At 26.7% G+C, this 17397-nt stretch overlaps 1 long non-coding RNA gene across 3 annotated transcripts in view; it reads left to right on the forward strand.

Moving 5' to 3' along the window:
- Window positions 1-17397, forward strand: part of LOC112596409 — a 111394-nt gene that overhangs the window by 64978 nt on the left and 29019 nt on the right. The window contains exon 1 of one of the 3 annotated variants that reach the window (XR_003114772.1): window positions 8640-8989. The exons of the other annotated variants lie outside the window; for them this stretch is intronic. This is a non-coding gene — a long non-coding RNA (uncharacterized LOC112596409). Of the gene's footprint in view, window positions 1-8639; window positions 8990-17397 lie in introns of those variants that run through there. 3 annotated transcript variants of the gene reach the window in all.

Here is a 17397-nt window from a genome sequence, read left to right on the forward strand (position 1 = left end):
TTATTATTATTCATAACGAACAATTAAATATTTATACATTTTATTATTATATTAATATACATTTTCCATAAATTAAATTTTATACATAATTATTTGATTATAAATTTACAAATTTACGTGCATATTTGACAATTAACACAACATAAAATATACGTTAGAACGCATGGAAGTTAAACAAAACACTAAAAATTACTAGATAAATATTGAAAAGGCTATACAGTGCAAAGTACGACATTTGTAATAACTATCAACATTGTATGTTTTTATTGATATATATTATTGTAGGAAAATGTATATAAAAACGGTACACTTAACATAATAATATAATAATCTTAAATTTTTAAGAGTACGCTACACCCGCATGCGGTGTCTTTGTTCTACAAATGCATAGCAAAGCAAATTGTACATTCTAAATAATCCATTTAACTCTAGCATGGTTAATATATCAGTGAATTTATGTATTATTAAATTTAAAAGTAAGAATATTACAAAGTAAACCTCATAGGCTTTTTTTATACTTCATTTTAAAGTGAGTTATGAGCGTTTTAAGAATTTAAATTTTTTATACATTTTAAAATACTTATAAATATAAATTTAATATAATATAACTTGTACCTATATTTTTATTAATTTTTAATCTGGACTACATAAAAATAAGTCACAGGCCACGTGTTTGACATAGCTTGTGTTTGTGTATAAATTCTAAATAAATATAAAATATAATATTATATTGTTATGTGCAGTACCTATAATAACCGCACTACTAAAAAAAAAAAAATCAGCCGGTCAATCTCTTGTTTGCGTAATACTTAGCATAGGGACTAGTAGGGCTTAGTTTATTTTATAAGCTTCTTACAATATTCGGTAACTAAAAATCTTTAGGTATCTACCTACACATCGTTAGTTTTTCAGGAATTTCACATGAATAGTTCATATGAGTTTACAAGAGAACGTGTATTATATACATATCTTATAAATAATTTCTTTTTTTCTCGTACAAGGCACGTATATTAAATTCGTAACACACTGACGTATACACACAAGTACACACTACTGTTTTAGCTAAGTGGATTATTGTCCCCGCGCATTCACACACACTCACACACATGCGCGAGAGCGAGAGTGGTTGCCACGGCCGAGGGAAATCGTATAGGGCGTGTCGGGTGCGGGTCGTTGATCTTGGGCCAAGTGGCTGCTGCTGCTGCTATGTACAGGGTACACATACACATAAATACAAATAAACGTAGGATTGAGATTATTCATCTCTTTTTTCTCTGTCTCTCTTTAGTTATCACTCAGTCACTGCTTCTCTGCACGTCTCTCTTTCTCGATGTTCGGCACTTATTTGTACCGAACAATTCACTTATTATATTATCATACATATTTATATGAATAATCTAATAATATATATGTACACGATAAGTCTATGAGCGCAACGGTATTGGTATTTAAACATCAAATTATATTGCTGTCGGGTGTATACATATTACACATACTATACATGTGTAAGTATTAAAAAATAAATCTTCGTAATAAATTCATATGTTTATATATATATACACACATATATTTAGGTAATATTATTATATTTTATGGCATTTATGGTATCCCTCCACAGGTCGACCAAAGATGAGAGATAATCACGCATGTCGAGTCCAAAACCGGTTTCTACCGGTTTAGTGTGCTTCCTCTTATCCATCTAATACATATATATATATATACACACATCATATTATAAGTACATCATAAGTCAAGTGATTTTGTTCTGCTGTATATTATAAATATACACTTGCGCGAGATTATATTTTTTTAATAACGTATAAGGCAAAAAATTGTAAAAAACTAAACACGTACCCTGATAAATAATTAATAGCAGATTAAAATTGAATATAATAATATTATATTATCATATTATAATTATTATTAAGTGGAGAACTGGGTAGAATACTGTATATCGTGTGTGCGTGGCTAACGTTGGTATATATTTTTTGTTTCACTCGACACGATTAATAATAGTAATTATTACTATTTTTAAAATGGTGTAAGTGGAAGTGCTTGGAAGACCGCGTACAAAATAATTTTGACTCTCGAGTACTGCTGGTCCGTCTTGACTGTCAATTATCAAATGATTATAACATAATTATTATACTATTTTAAAAATATTTTAATAAAGGGTGTTGGTTGCTTTTTTTACACTTTAGCCATTTGTTCGGCCCATAGACTATTATTAATATATATGATATATCTCCCAAAAACCAAACCTTGTTGACATTTTTAATGATCTAAAATTGTTAAAAATGCTATTTTGCGATTGATCGTTATAGTGTTGTCAAAAAACTAAACTAAGTGCTGTCCAATAGCAGGAAATATCGCTTAATATTTGGTCTATAATACGTATTTGTTTTTAATTAAAACATAATATAATATATTCTACGGTATTATTATGAATTACTTTAAATTGTTAAAGTTAAATTGATTAACTTGTATAATTATGGCATTCATCACACAGTAAAAATGTGTACATTTCATACTACACTTAATATACTATTTAGTATTTATTTTGAAATTAAATCAAAACATGGATATGAAAATGATATATATTATATGTGTGTATTATATACTTGTGTAGTTTTGTGTAGTTGCTATAATATTATTGTGAACGATGTTGTATGCATTTTGAATAATATAATTAATAATTATTTTATGCAGGAAGAATGGAATTAAACATTTTCTTCTTTAAATATATAATATAATATAAGGTGATTGATTTTTGACATAAATTAAATTTCATTTTTGTTTATATTGAGTAAAAAGATTCTACATTTAGTAATAAGTGATAACGTATTTGTGAGTTTTACGTGTTGGACTGTTTAATATCTTATTTAAGTGAGAGTATCACAATATTGAAAAATAATATTTTTAAATTATAAGTACTAGGTAGAAATTTAGAATTTGATATAATTTTAGATTCATTATTTTACTCAAAATCTATTGATTTTACAACTGTTCGTGTGTTTTTTTTTTGTACTTGTCGTTACTTATAGATCAGTAAAAATGTGTTATGATTGTCAATTTTAGGGGTGGTTTCTAAAAACAAATTTGATCAAAAGGAGAGAGTCTAATGTAAAATATTCTCAGAATTTTTCTCAATAAGGAAAATCAGTGAAAACTTATACTGACTATTTCATAAAGTGCGCAGTTTTTAAAAATGCAATAAATCAACCAAAGTCATAACTAAATTTAAACTTTTTATTTTATTACACTTAAAATACATTTCAATTTAATGCTTAAAAATTATATCCACCTACGCTGTCTTTGTAGGCCATAATTTCCAGGATTTACATTTACATTCTCTTGTACTAAGTACCTTAATGTTTGGCTGTGTATGAGTTGTACAGTTTCGACCTGAACTTTTTTGTGTTTCAACAGAACCTGTTTGTTAAAATTTCCGTATTAACCTTAGAACTATTGATGCAATAGGAGCTTTCCCACATTCAAAAGTCGTGTTAAGTTTACGGACAGTCGTCAGTCATAGCTGAGCACTCGCCATTTTTGTGATGAGTTTTCAGTATGAGTATACACTGATGATTTCTTAATCGCTCCACGACAACGAATTATCTTTTAGTCGGAGTGATAATGGATAACAAAAATAATTAAAATAGGGTTGACAACTTTTAAACAAAAATTTCCCCGCATTTCAAAAATTATGTACTTTGTGAAAAACTCTTTACCTTTTTTATTTTGGTACAAATATACTGTATTTAAAATGAATTAGTTTTTTATTTTGTGCAAATGGTATTATTTTTTTTTTTAATAAGCGTTTAAGGTTAAAAGTTTAAAAAAATGTCTTAAAATCTTTATGATTACTAACTATTTTGTAGTTAAAAAAATTTGTAAAAAATTTTCTGTTTATATCTAAGATTTAAAATTCTAATACAAAGTTCTTTATAAATCATACAACTACATAAAAAAAAAAAAATTCTAGTGCAAAGTCGAATTAATTTTTTATGACCGAAGTTCAGATTGTTAAAACATTAGATGATCAACCGTACAATAGTTATTATATTTCTTCTCAAATTATTTTTGTTTTTTGTTGTAATTTAAAAACGAATAATCGTAGTTACTTAACATTTTCACCAATCGTTTAAACAGTGAACTCACAATTATCCGCGTTTTCCACGGAATCGAGTTATATTAAGAAATATAAATTATATACACGCATAATAACAATTCTTCATATGTACATAATGCATACCATGTATAAGAAATCATTATGGTTCTGTAAATATAAATGATTATATTGTGTAGCCAATGGCCATCGCTGCCGAGGCTTAATTCTAATAATAAAAAAAAAAAAAGATTATATTGTAATAATAATAATGATTATGTAATAATTTTATATTAATAAAATATGTTAAAATCATTTTTGCCTTAATTCTTGGCTTTTTCCATCTTATATTGTATTATTTACGGTTGCTGCGCAACCCAATTTCACCGATAATCGAAAATTTACTATAATATGTTACATAATAACTCTTTGTATATTATATAATAATATATTCATCGGTTTACTATTTATCGAAATCAAGATGAGTGGTTATTAATTATAGTGTGCACAGAATCACGCATTCACAAAAAAGTTATATGTAAATTCAACTATCGAAATTTCCAAAATATCTATTTATAATATACATTTTTCTAATAATATAAAATTGGTTTTGTTAAAAATGATAATCTATAAAAATACATTTATCTATTATTGAAGTTTTAATACAATTTCAAATTAATAAATTCATGTTTTGAATATTATGGCAGTAGACATATTTCTAAAATAATAAATTTTTCTATACCTTAAGTTCCCGTGTAATTTATTATTCTTCATTTAAAATTTTCATTACTCATAAAAATTAAACATATGCTTGGCTAAATTCAATTTAATTTCACTTTTTTTTTACTTTCTTGAAAAAAATATGTTATAAAGTAGATATTTTTAGAATTTTACTATAAAAATTTAGAGGGTGGTTTCTGATAGCAAATTGGGTCTAGTTTGTTCTTTGAATATGTTAAAATTAAAAATTTCCAGTATTTTTTAAAACAATCGGTGAAAAAAGAAATTTTTACGAAAAACTAGTTTTTGAAAAAATCAATTTTAATGTAACTAAAAAAGAATAACCATAAATACTTGATACTTTTTATCAAATATTTATGCGATCATGCTTATACATTATAAAATTTTAAAATATATTTTTGAGTTATTTATAGACATTTGAAATTTTTATTTTCATATAAATTTCATTTATGAAAAAATTTTTGTTTAGTCAAAAAGCTTGAAAATTGAATATAAGATCCCATATAAGTTATTTTCACAGATTGGTTAAAATATTTAAAATAAGAGTACATAGGCACAATTTATTTTTTTTAAGCATTATTTAAAGGTAAAGTTTTTACAAAATTCGTTAAAATGATGGCAATTTATAAATTATTATGCAGTTGGAAATGTATAAATTGTTCAATTATTATAGGACTTAAAATTTTAGAATGAAGTTTCTTAAAAGATGTTATACCTTTATTAAAAAAACACAGTTAACCGGAAAGTAACATACATTTTTTATGAGTTTTTGGAGTTCAAATTTTGATGACATTGGATATTTACCTTTTAAATAATTATTTTCCCTTTAACGATTTTTGATATTTTTTCGTAACTTAGAAAAAGAATAATCGTAAATACATGAAATTTTAAATAAATATTTTTTTTAACATTCTATGTATATGACGTATCCAATATATTAAAATAATGTAGGGTAAACATTTAATATACTCTGCATGGCATTGTTATTCAAAATCGTTTTGTCGTAACAAACGCATGTGAGTGTGTTCATGTGTGCGTATAGATTGTAGGTACCTACTAGTTTATACGAATATAATTACGTTTTGAATATGTAATTGGATTTTTTGTAAAAGGTTTGGCGAAACACTATACCTTCTCACGGTTGCAGTGGGTGCTGCTGAGATTTGCATTATGCGCTTACCTGTGGGTATGTCTACAATTATCCGATGGATACCTATTCGTCCAGAAAAATAGGATTTCTTCTTTTATTATTCCGATTAGAAAAGCGTGTAACTGCAAACGAACACCGCGGTCGATTTTTGAGTTCAACCGACTATATTAATATATTATACATAGCCGTGTATCTATATTAATTTTACCATTTACAGTACACATATATAATTTTGCGAAGCTATGTTAGTAATAAATATATAATATACTAGTTGGCCTGAAATAATTGCAGTGATTTGTGCGTTATTTATTATTTGTATAAACTATAAATTACCAAAGTTTAAAACATCAGACTTCTACTTCCTTATAGATACCAAAAAATACTTGTCATTTAAATCAATACCAAACCACACTCATGTATTATGTCATATTAATTATATTTAAACATCATACATTCAATATTTACATGATTGATAGTAATATGATAATTCATTATGATGAATATGTTTGGTTGCCTATAATTATAATTTATAACATTGTACTGTTTTATGCGTTTTCGTATCATGATTTTGATTCTTAATATGATAAAATAACAAAAAGAATTATAATATTTAAATGTCAACGCAGATTTTAACTTGAATAAAAAAACTACTGTATTATAATAATTTATAAAATATAACAATATATTTAGATAATTTGGTAAGTATCAAGTTTGAGCGTGTGTATAAATATCTAAGTATTTATTGATGCATTATATTTTAAAATGTAATTTGTAAATAACGGAATAACGGTCGTCGTTTGTATCTATGTATGTATAAGCAATAATACCTATCAAGTATGTTTTCGGTTAGCAGCTGCACGAGACGATAGTGTGTCATCATGATGTAATATTCGATTTAATATGCCAACGATTAGTTATAGGTGATATATTATATTAATATCTTTGCGTTATAACAGTGTCGATATTTCTCTAAACGAACTGATGTGATTTCATATTTAATTTATTTGATGTGCGATTTAAAAAGTAAAAATTAAACGTGTTTAATATATTTAATGTTTATATAATATGGTAGTAAATTTAATAACTGTATAATGTTTTAAACAATCATAGTAAGCACTCGAGACACGATCGGAAATATGTGTTGCAAAAATGGCAGGAATTGTGTAAATGTAGAATCCAATAAAATGTAATCCCCGCTGTGTAATCTACAAATTACTATAGAATCTTAATTTCTCTTTGTATAAAACGATTTCTTGTTACAGATGACGATTTTGATATATTATAATATATTTTATTCATTATCTGCGCGCTTAATAAAACCGCATTGTGAATTTAAATACACTATAAATATATATTCTTATTAAATTCATGCTATATTTTTTAAATATCGAGTATGAAATAAATTTTTTAATATGAAATTTTTGTTGAGAAACTTGTAACATACCAAAAATAAAATTTCTTTGCACTATTTTGTGCTCCTCAAGATCTTGAAACTTTCTGTGAACATACTTGTGACAATATGTGACAATAGTAGGTAGGAATAAATACGTATAAGCACGAAGTTTTCCATTGATTTCATTTGTAACCATGCGGGGTGATTTGCCTTCTGTGAGTATACATATATATAATCATGTGTATAAATAAATATAAGTAAGGGTTCTTTAAGGAGCACGCGTATTTCGTGAGTTATTCTAGGTTTAAGGTTATTTGAGGTCTCTTTCTCTCTCTTAAACTCACTACACGCTACCCCTTCCCACATCCGTATAATGCACAACTTTTCATCCCCTTCCAATGGGGGACAAGAGTTGGCACCACGCAGCAGCTACTCCGCACGCTCATTCATATGTATATATATAATATATATATATGAATACAAAAAGGGTCGCGCGTTCTCGTCTCTTCGTACGCGGCCGGTCTTTATACTATCATACTGTAGCTATACGTAAATATATGAACGCTACCATCAGTATTGTCATAAAAAATAACGCTTATGAGTTATGGTCATAACAAAAATGCTGCAAAAGTCTCTTAGCGTATTAAATACTATGTTTATAGGTTATAAATGATGACGTACAAAATATGTGCGTATATCATTATATTTTATTTTTTCTGAAATCGGAATGCGTCGTCACGTCAACCTTTATACTATTATTATTTTTTTATGGCACATAATGCATTTTTTTTAACCACATGTAAAGCGAGAGTTGGAATAGAAAGGTTTTAGGCTCACATATACACCTTTCGTCCTAATAATATTATGTATTCTTATTATGCCACTCTCTTTATGTGCGTGCATAAACACAATGCTGTATTAGTGCGCGCTACGACTGAGAAATATTACTCGTCGTCGTATAATCGTCGCGGGGGTATACACGTATATTCACATGCGGATATTACAATAATATTGGTAGACTGCATAGGTGCCTATATAGTATAAATATATCTACGACGTACGTGAGAAACAAGCGTACATTATTATTATTATTGCCGCCGGCTGCAGGGACGTGCATATATTTGCATGTTGAAGGGTCAAAAGACCGCTTCGTCGTCGTCATTTCGTATGTGTATAATATAAATTATAATATATTTATGTACAATGTCTATATATTATAGGCTACAGTCGTTTTCGCGGAGCTCTGCGAGAATCAGTTTCGATTTGCGTCTCGGATAATAATATTGTAACATCTTATAACGTTCATAATAATAATATGTTGCATAAGTATAAAATATTTTGTATTGGTTGCTATATATCGGCTAATTCATGTTAAATATAAGTATTTTTAGTTCGTCTACCATATATTTATTTATGTATTATGGTGTAAATATATATAGGGTATTTATTTATAATAATTGTAACATTGTGAGTAACATAATTTATATCACTCTGTACATAAAAGCGCACGCACCTATACTTAATATTATATAAGGCGTGTGTTGTTCGGGATTATATCTGACGCCGACATGTCGTGTCATTTCAAAGTAAATTGCAGGTACGCTAAGAATTTGTTTTTATTATATATAAATATATATATATGTATGCATATGTGTATAAGCGGATTGTTTTTAATCAAAGAGTTGTCCGAAGTTTGTGTGCATTTAAAAGAAATATTTAAAAATATACATATACCTTTATACATAAGTTTGATCGTTATCAAAAATTTGAAATGCGTATGCCATATTATTCAACTATGGGTTTTCATTAAAATGATATTCATTGTGCCAAAAATTTGAATCACCATTAGTTATTATAGACGTTTTGTAAATAATTAACCGTTGGTGGTTTACTGGACGTACTACGTAGAGCTTTTTATCAATTGAAAGGAAAAATATTTTTCTAAAAACACTACAAATTGTATATAAATTAATTAATTAACTTAATGTTTGTTTATTGTTAAAAAAAAAAAAAGAAACATAATTTAATATTAATTTAATATTTTATTATTATTTATTTATTTATTATATAATCATTTATTCCGAGAAAGTATATTTTATATTTGTACATATTATATTCTTATTAGAAATGAATATTTTATTTTATATTTTAGTACATTTATTTATATTATGCTTAACAATTTCATTATTTTAAAGATGAACTTTGATTTTTTAAATGAGTTTTTGTCTCATATACAATTTATAATAATTTTGTATACCTATTATTATTAGCTTGTACTGTAATTATTTTGTTTGCATCAGGAATGGAAAATCTACTGACAGACAATGCGAAAAATGTATACTGGTTAAGAACTATAACTTAACTATTTAACTGAAAGCCAATCGGAAGGGATAATTCACAAGTTGGGGAGAGAAATAATGACCCTCTCATGCCCACTCATAATTCAGTCTACTCGTATATGGTATATCAAAATTTGATCGATGGCTTTAGACATTTAAAAATTTAAATAATATCTAAATAGTAAAAATCATTGACAAAAAAATCGCCTCACGCGTATAATTATCAATTTTTTTTTTTTAATATTCCACGTGCCATTTAAAGATATACATATTATGTTATACAATGATACACTGCAGTATACAGAAATTTTGGTAGATGAGTATGTCCATTTAATTGTCGTTACTTACACAACAGGTAGGTACTTCGCGTGTCGGAATGAAATTAACTAATTTAATTGTTTATACAGTGTAGATTACAATATTAAAGTAATGAATAAAACTATAGCACATTAATTTTGGAATAGATGCCTAATTATTTTTAATTTATTCAAATTGCAACAAGTCTTTTTGTTTTTAATTTATTTAACGCTGTATAGATTAGAATTTAAGTTTTGTTTTAAACTTTCGGTTTTATATTGTGTGTATGTACTATGCATCAAAGAAATATTAAAAATAATAAGTTGGTGTACGACGTATTTATACAATACAAAAGAGCATTTATTTATGGATTTTCAACAATTCAATAATAATATATTATTATTATGTACGTATGATATAGAAATACTCCGGAGGTAAGGATGCTTATTCGCCTTTAAATTATCAGGAAGTCAGCTGAAACACCACAAGTTTTGGTTTGGTGTTGTATAATTAGGAGATTATCAGTTTTTAAAATCTCAATATAGTTAAAAAATATTCTTTAAATTTATCTAGAAACTAAACAATAACAATCAAACATTTTTTTTTTCAAAAAAAAAAATACCCAAAACAAAAATAAATAAATAAATGAAATGTATATTTTATTATAGTAAATACTTTCAGTATTTAGAATTAGTCGAAAATTTGTTGTTCTAAAATGTATCACAGATCAAAATAATATAATTTGTTTTTAAACTTGATATTATTATAATTTAGATTTTTTACTAAGCAATGTGTAAGATTATCTTATGAATAATAAACCATCTTGTGCTGAGTCTCTCTATATATGAATATATACCAAGTTTTTGCATTAAAACACTTAAATATAATGAAAATAAAAATAAAATGTTCACTTTCGTTAATAGTTGAGCAAAATTTTTTAATGTTATAAATTTGTTTCAATAACACGTAATGAGATATTTTTTTATGCTTTTAATATATCTTAGTAGATGAAACGAAAAAAAAGTAGATATTGTTGTATTTATTTTTCGCACATAAAATAATATTATCCTAAATTTTAGAGAATGATTCTTAACATAATATAAGCTTATGTACACACACACATTTACGACATAGGTACACATCATTCATAAATGTATTTACATTAAGTTTATAGGATACAATTAATAGCTAAGTGAAGTAAGGATGTATTACTTTTTATAATGTTCTCAAATATTATATGATATATTTATTATTTGGTTTTGAAAACTTAATAATTCATGTGTCATTACAATATAATATATTAATCGTATTAAAATCGTATTAAAATCATAACTGTTCAATCCTATTAATTATAATATAATCAGTATTTAGTAATTTAACATATAAAACATTTAATTGATTTATCAACTCAGTAACTTTTATATTTTTAAAAAACTTTGAGATACCAGACTTCAAATTATTTACATTTTGAGTTTCAGTACGCGATAAAAAAGTAATAGTAATACTATACGTTTATACACCACTATAATCATTGCTAACTCTTAGCATCTATAAATAATATAATAATTATAAAGATTTTAATAAATAAAATTTGCCACGTAGGTAAAAAATAAGGAAACAACGAATTGAGTATGTATAATATAATATAATGTATATCAACGATAGAAGACGGCAATAGAATCTCAGAGCTCTTGAAGCGAGTGCGTTAATAAATCATTAAATATTTTTTTAAGAACAGTGCCCCTATATTAATGTATAATATTATGCATGCATGCATTCTGCACATATAATATAACAGGGACGTTTGCCTGCAGTTAATGAGCAGTGTTTATATTATAATATTATTATTATATACGAAAGCGGAATACAATGATGCTATAGTGACTAACGACGACGGGTGGTTAGCTTGGAGTATATGTATATTTTTATTATTACTGCGTGCGAACTAATAACGCATACTTGGCTATTATAATTATAGGCGTGCAGATTTAAATTATAAATATATACACATTGTAGAGACTGTAAATCTCGTAATATTGTTTCAGTCAAGTAGGATATAATACACACGAGGAGATTCGTTGTACATCTTATTAGCTTATACAATATTATGTGTTGTTCTTAGGGTTTAAAATAAGATTGAAGAGAGGGGGGGGCAATATCGATCGGATTTCAGTCAAAAATTGGTTTTTAGTTAAGTTTATATTCTGTATCATTAAACTATTTACTATACTATTGTTCGTAGACTTACACTCTCCAAGAAATTATAAACTGCAGAAAATGGCTAATTTAAAAGTCAATATCTCTTGGACCATTGCAGGGATATTCGATATAAATTCCTGGGTATTATTATCATTAAAAATTAAAACAACGTTTTTAAATGTTAATAAGGCTGTAAAGCTACTCTAAATATCAATTATCAAATTCACTTGTTTGGTTTTGAGTGCATGATGTTAACGTTAATAAATAATAAAATCTATTAGATTACCTAGATTTTTGAGGAAAAATTGAATAACTTGGTAAATTATTTGATTAAATAACTTATTCAGATTCTAGAAACTATTATATTAATAGATTGGTTTTAATAAATAAATAAAAATAATAAAATAATTTAATAATATAGTATTATAATTACATATTGAATTGTAGCAGAACTACTTTTTTTTACACAAAGTAGATGAAATTGGAAAAGTTAACGCAACTTAAAATAACATACCGTTTCAATTGAATAATATTTAACTAAAAATATATAAAAATTAATTATTATTTTGATGGCAATAGATATTATGATAAGTATCTATGTAAGTTATACAAAGGAATTAGATGTATGGTGTTAGATTTATAATTCAAGGCTTATAATTATAATAAACTTATAATAATTACTGTTAGTTATAGTAAATATTTACATAATACAACATTATTCAATTTTTAATTCGAAAAACATTATAATCTTAACATCAAGAAAAATGTATAGTTGTAGCATTATGTTTTATGTATGTGGGCCATAAGAATTGCAAAAGAAAAAAAGCATTTGAAATTTGTTGCTAAACAAAAGATGCAAAAGATAAGCTAAACTAATAGGATTACTAATGAAGGAGTTTTAAATAGGATTTCATAAGTAAAAAAATATAAATAAAAGGAGCAATGAATGGATATGTCATACTATCAGATATCGCGAGTTGTTAAGGTCTTAGACTAATTTTGTAAGAAATGATTGAGGGAAAAACCAAAGAGGAAGATTACAATTAAAATTTATAAGCTTCGTGATATAGAAGATTTACTGGAAAAGAATATCATTTGGGCAATATAGATAATATAACATTTAATAGTAAAGTATTGTCAAAATATTAGAGCTAGATTAAGTACTGACTATTATTTATAGATTTGGATTAGTTAGTGTGTTTTTCGTTTGTTCTTATCGATTTCCTCACAATAGGAAAGTCCACACACTAAATATGACATATTATATTATGATTGTAATGTTTATCGTATAATACCATAATCGATAAGATCTTTTACTTATACCGGTTAAGCAGTGGAGCAACTAGGTGAGTGAAAAAGAGTTTTTAGCACCCTCTAGTTAAAATTTAGTACTCCTTATTTTTTTTATACCTAACTGCTATTGTTTTAGAGAAGTATCACGACTCTGTGAGGCATAGTTTTAGCATCCCTTGTTTTAGAGGTCTAATTGCACTTATAGAGTTAATTCTCGTAATATTAACTTTTTAGAAACCACGGACTATTTGCATAATGTAGTTAAATTATGTACCTACTAAATTATAATTAAAATATGGAAAATTTTAATGCAGATTTAAATAATTTGTTAAAAAAAAATGTTTCAAATAATTAATTTTTACCAAGATTTATGGAAGCAGTACATGCGAAAATAAGTATAAATATTATAGTTTTAATATATATAATTAATTTTATTTTGACAATACTTTACTAACAAATATTATAAAATCTATATTGCCAAATATACGAAGGCCATTTTATGTAATGCCCAAATTGTATACTTTGACCGTATAACATATGTAATTCACACCAAGTAATAAAGAGGAAGATCAGAGACAAAAATGCATGTTAATTGCTGCAAATCAATCTTTATAGATTTAAAACTGCAGAAGAAGAATATTGTTTTTTGTATAATAATAAAGGTACATTATTTGTTGAATCACCGTAACTAAAATCATTATCTGTTTTATCATAAAAATAATTGTATGTTTAGGTATTGGTGTTATAATTTTAAAAACTAACGCCAATATACGATATATGTATATTACGTGTATTTAATATACGTATAAGTAAAATGAATGTACGTGGGCGTTATATTTATTTTATGTACATGGTATGGAGTCATGGCGTCGGCGTCGCTAGCATTACTTATCAATATAAAACAGATAATAATATATATGATATTTTATATTATGTTAGTTTGAGTCGTGTGCAAGGTTAGAAAATGTCCACATATAATATATATTATACATGATATGTAGAAAATTCGATTTTCGTGGAATGACTTTTGTGGTGTGCCGTGCTACGATACACGGTGAGGGTGAAAATGCACACGCTAACACATGCGCGCGCACATACACTACACATATTGCCGCGACGACGACAGTCGTCACATGCACACGGCGGCGAAGGGTTTGTAAAAGTCCCGAGGGACTATATATATATATGATAACATTATACTCACCGCCACCACATGATGGCCGGGCGGCTGGCGCGTCCCGCCCACGAAAGCGTCCCGCCGACGTCACACAAGATGGCCGCCGCAACCCCGAAATCATAATATTTTATAATATATACATACAATACAATACGCAGTGGCGAAATTAAACTGACGTCACTAGAGCCACTGACGATTGTACATTTTTATGGATTTTTTCTTTTGGTCGTGCAAAACTAAAAACTATAATAACAATATTATACAATAATAATTATAATACATATAAAACCACCAGTAGTGTGGTGTATAGGTATAGATATATTTATCATTGCTATAAATAACTTTGATCGGAAATTATAATGAAAAACGGAGAGAGTGTATGTGTGAGAGAGAGAGTAAAAGAAACCACTCACCGCTGTTGCGTGGAAATTAAACCGCACCCTTGACATAATTTTCGGCACCCCGCCGTTCATATCCGCATCATCAGCGCCGCCGTCATCCCATTAATATATATGTATATAATATGCGTTGTTCCACCCGCTCTCGTTTGACTCAAGTTCATTAAACCCTCAGGACCGTCTGCTGACCTTGGTCCTTGTTTTTACCCTACTGCCATAATCACATTCCTCGTTCACCGTTCCGTGATTATTATTATTATTACACCGCGCGCGTCACTCATTGACCAACGCAACAATCACTTCCGTCACTGTAATGAAACTGCTCACTCGGTGCAGTACACACTATTGTTCGTGACGCATAACTTACATTTTAGGTACCTACATATAAGCATAAAATCATCGGCATCATACATTATGCATATTGTCTGTTTTTAGTTTCTATATAAATAGTGTTTATATAATGTAAAGGTAACGTAACAAAATACAATATACATTGATAGCTTAATGCGTCACATATAATCATTTATATCACTAATATGATAATAAATACAGAAACAGTAAATTTTGTTGTTTTTAGAAGTTAAATTGAATTTTTTTATATTGACAACTGAAATTTCAATCTACATAGAAAATAGATTAACCTATTGCTATATGACGGTATTAATAAAAATAATTTAACACTTTATTTGATGGACTTGGGTAAAAAGAATCCAATTTTGAATAAAGTGGACTTACAATAAATGTATATATAAACTATAAACTATATTTTAAACAATATAACTATACAATAATTTACCAAGTCATAGTTTTTTGCATTTTTTTTAAGAAAGTTCGTACTACACATTACCATTAGTATATGTAGGTTTATATATTATGAAAAAGTATATTATTATATAAATACATAATATATAATATATTTTGGATTGCTATCATATAATAAAACTGTAATTTAATTTTTATTAATTTATACCAATTTACAATTCATCAAAATGTTTTTTAATTTATTCACAGGATCTAAGTAGTTACTAAGTACAGTCGATTCCGTTTAATAGAGACACCGGTTAATAAGGACAACCGCTTAATCGGGACAATTCTAAAATTACAAAAATAAATGTATACTTGTAATGTAAAAGTACGCCACTTATCTGGACCGCGAATCCGGATAATTGGGACATTTTTAATTGGCACAAAGCCCGATAAGTGCTTTGGATACTTGTTCGGACTACATTCGTAAACAAACATTAAAATGTAAAAAACAAAGTAATATTCATAATTTTTTTAAATAAGATAAAATAATAAAAAATATATATATGTGTGTACTTTTATAAATATTTAGGTTATAGATAAAACTATGTTTTTCTTTTTGTATAATTAAAAAATTTCTATAATTGTGTTATTGTAATAACTAATATGTATTTGTAATAATAAAAACATAAAAAATCAGTTTTTCAATAAATTCATATGTTTTTTTTTTCATTTCGGATTATTGGGACAAAATAACACGCAACCAATGTGTCCCAATAAAGCGGAATCGACTGTAGTACAAATTGTGTACCTGCTACTTTATGCGTTTTACTATATATTATACATGATTGATGTTAACCTTATACTATAATAATTCCATATTACAATAATTATCTATACTATGGCTCAGTTAGAAAATGTGTATAACATACTATAATCTTATCAGAATCGTGAGTCTGTGCGATTGGTATTGCTTAAAAGAACCCACAAAAGAATTTTAAATGCATTAAAAAGGCAAATTCGGTTACTGTTAAATACAAATGTTGAATAAGTTGGCGCATCTACCTTATATCGATTTTCGAATCATTGAATATTGAGGTGATGTTCATGTATATAATAGGACTATATATTAGTTATCTACTATATTATGTAAATATAGCTTATTATAATTGTAGTTTTATCATCTATTTTATATTTGTATGTTTAACTATTCTATAATTACATTTAATTGCACCTGCTGTGGATGTAGTTTGTCTAAACGTATTTAATTGACGTTTCTGATACATGATAATAATTATATTATTATATTATATTGTCTTATGTATATAGATACCTGTAAAAGTAAAGTCAATTTGAAGGTAACGATAAAATATGTAATGTATTATATCTATACATGCGTGGTGACTAATATAATAAGTATAATAATAAGTAATAAGTATACTAAGTTATAATAAATATTATAACATAATGATATGTTATTATAAAGGTATAAGTGTAAATATTGTTTATGCATATTATACTTAAATATGATTTTTCATTTCCCTGCTACTAGGAAATG

This window comes from Melanaphis sacchari, unplaced genomic scaffold (assembly GCF_002803265.2).
Source record: "Melanaphis sacchari strain LSU unplaced genomic scaffold, SCAv2.0 Contig31_pilon_pilon, whole genome shotgun sequence".
Classification (NCBI taxonomy): Eukaryota; Metazoa; Arthropoda; class Insecta; order Hemiptera; family Aphididae; genus Melanaphis; species Melanaphis sacchari.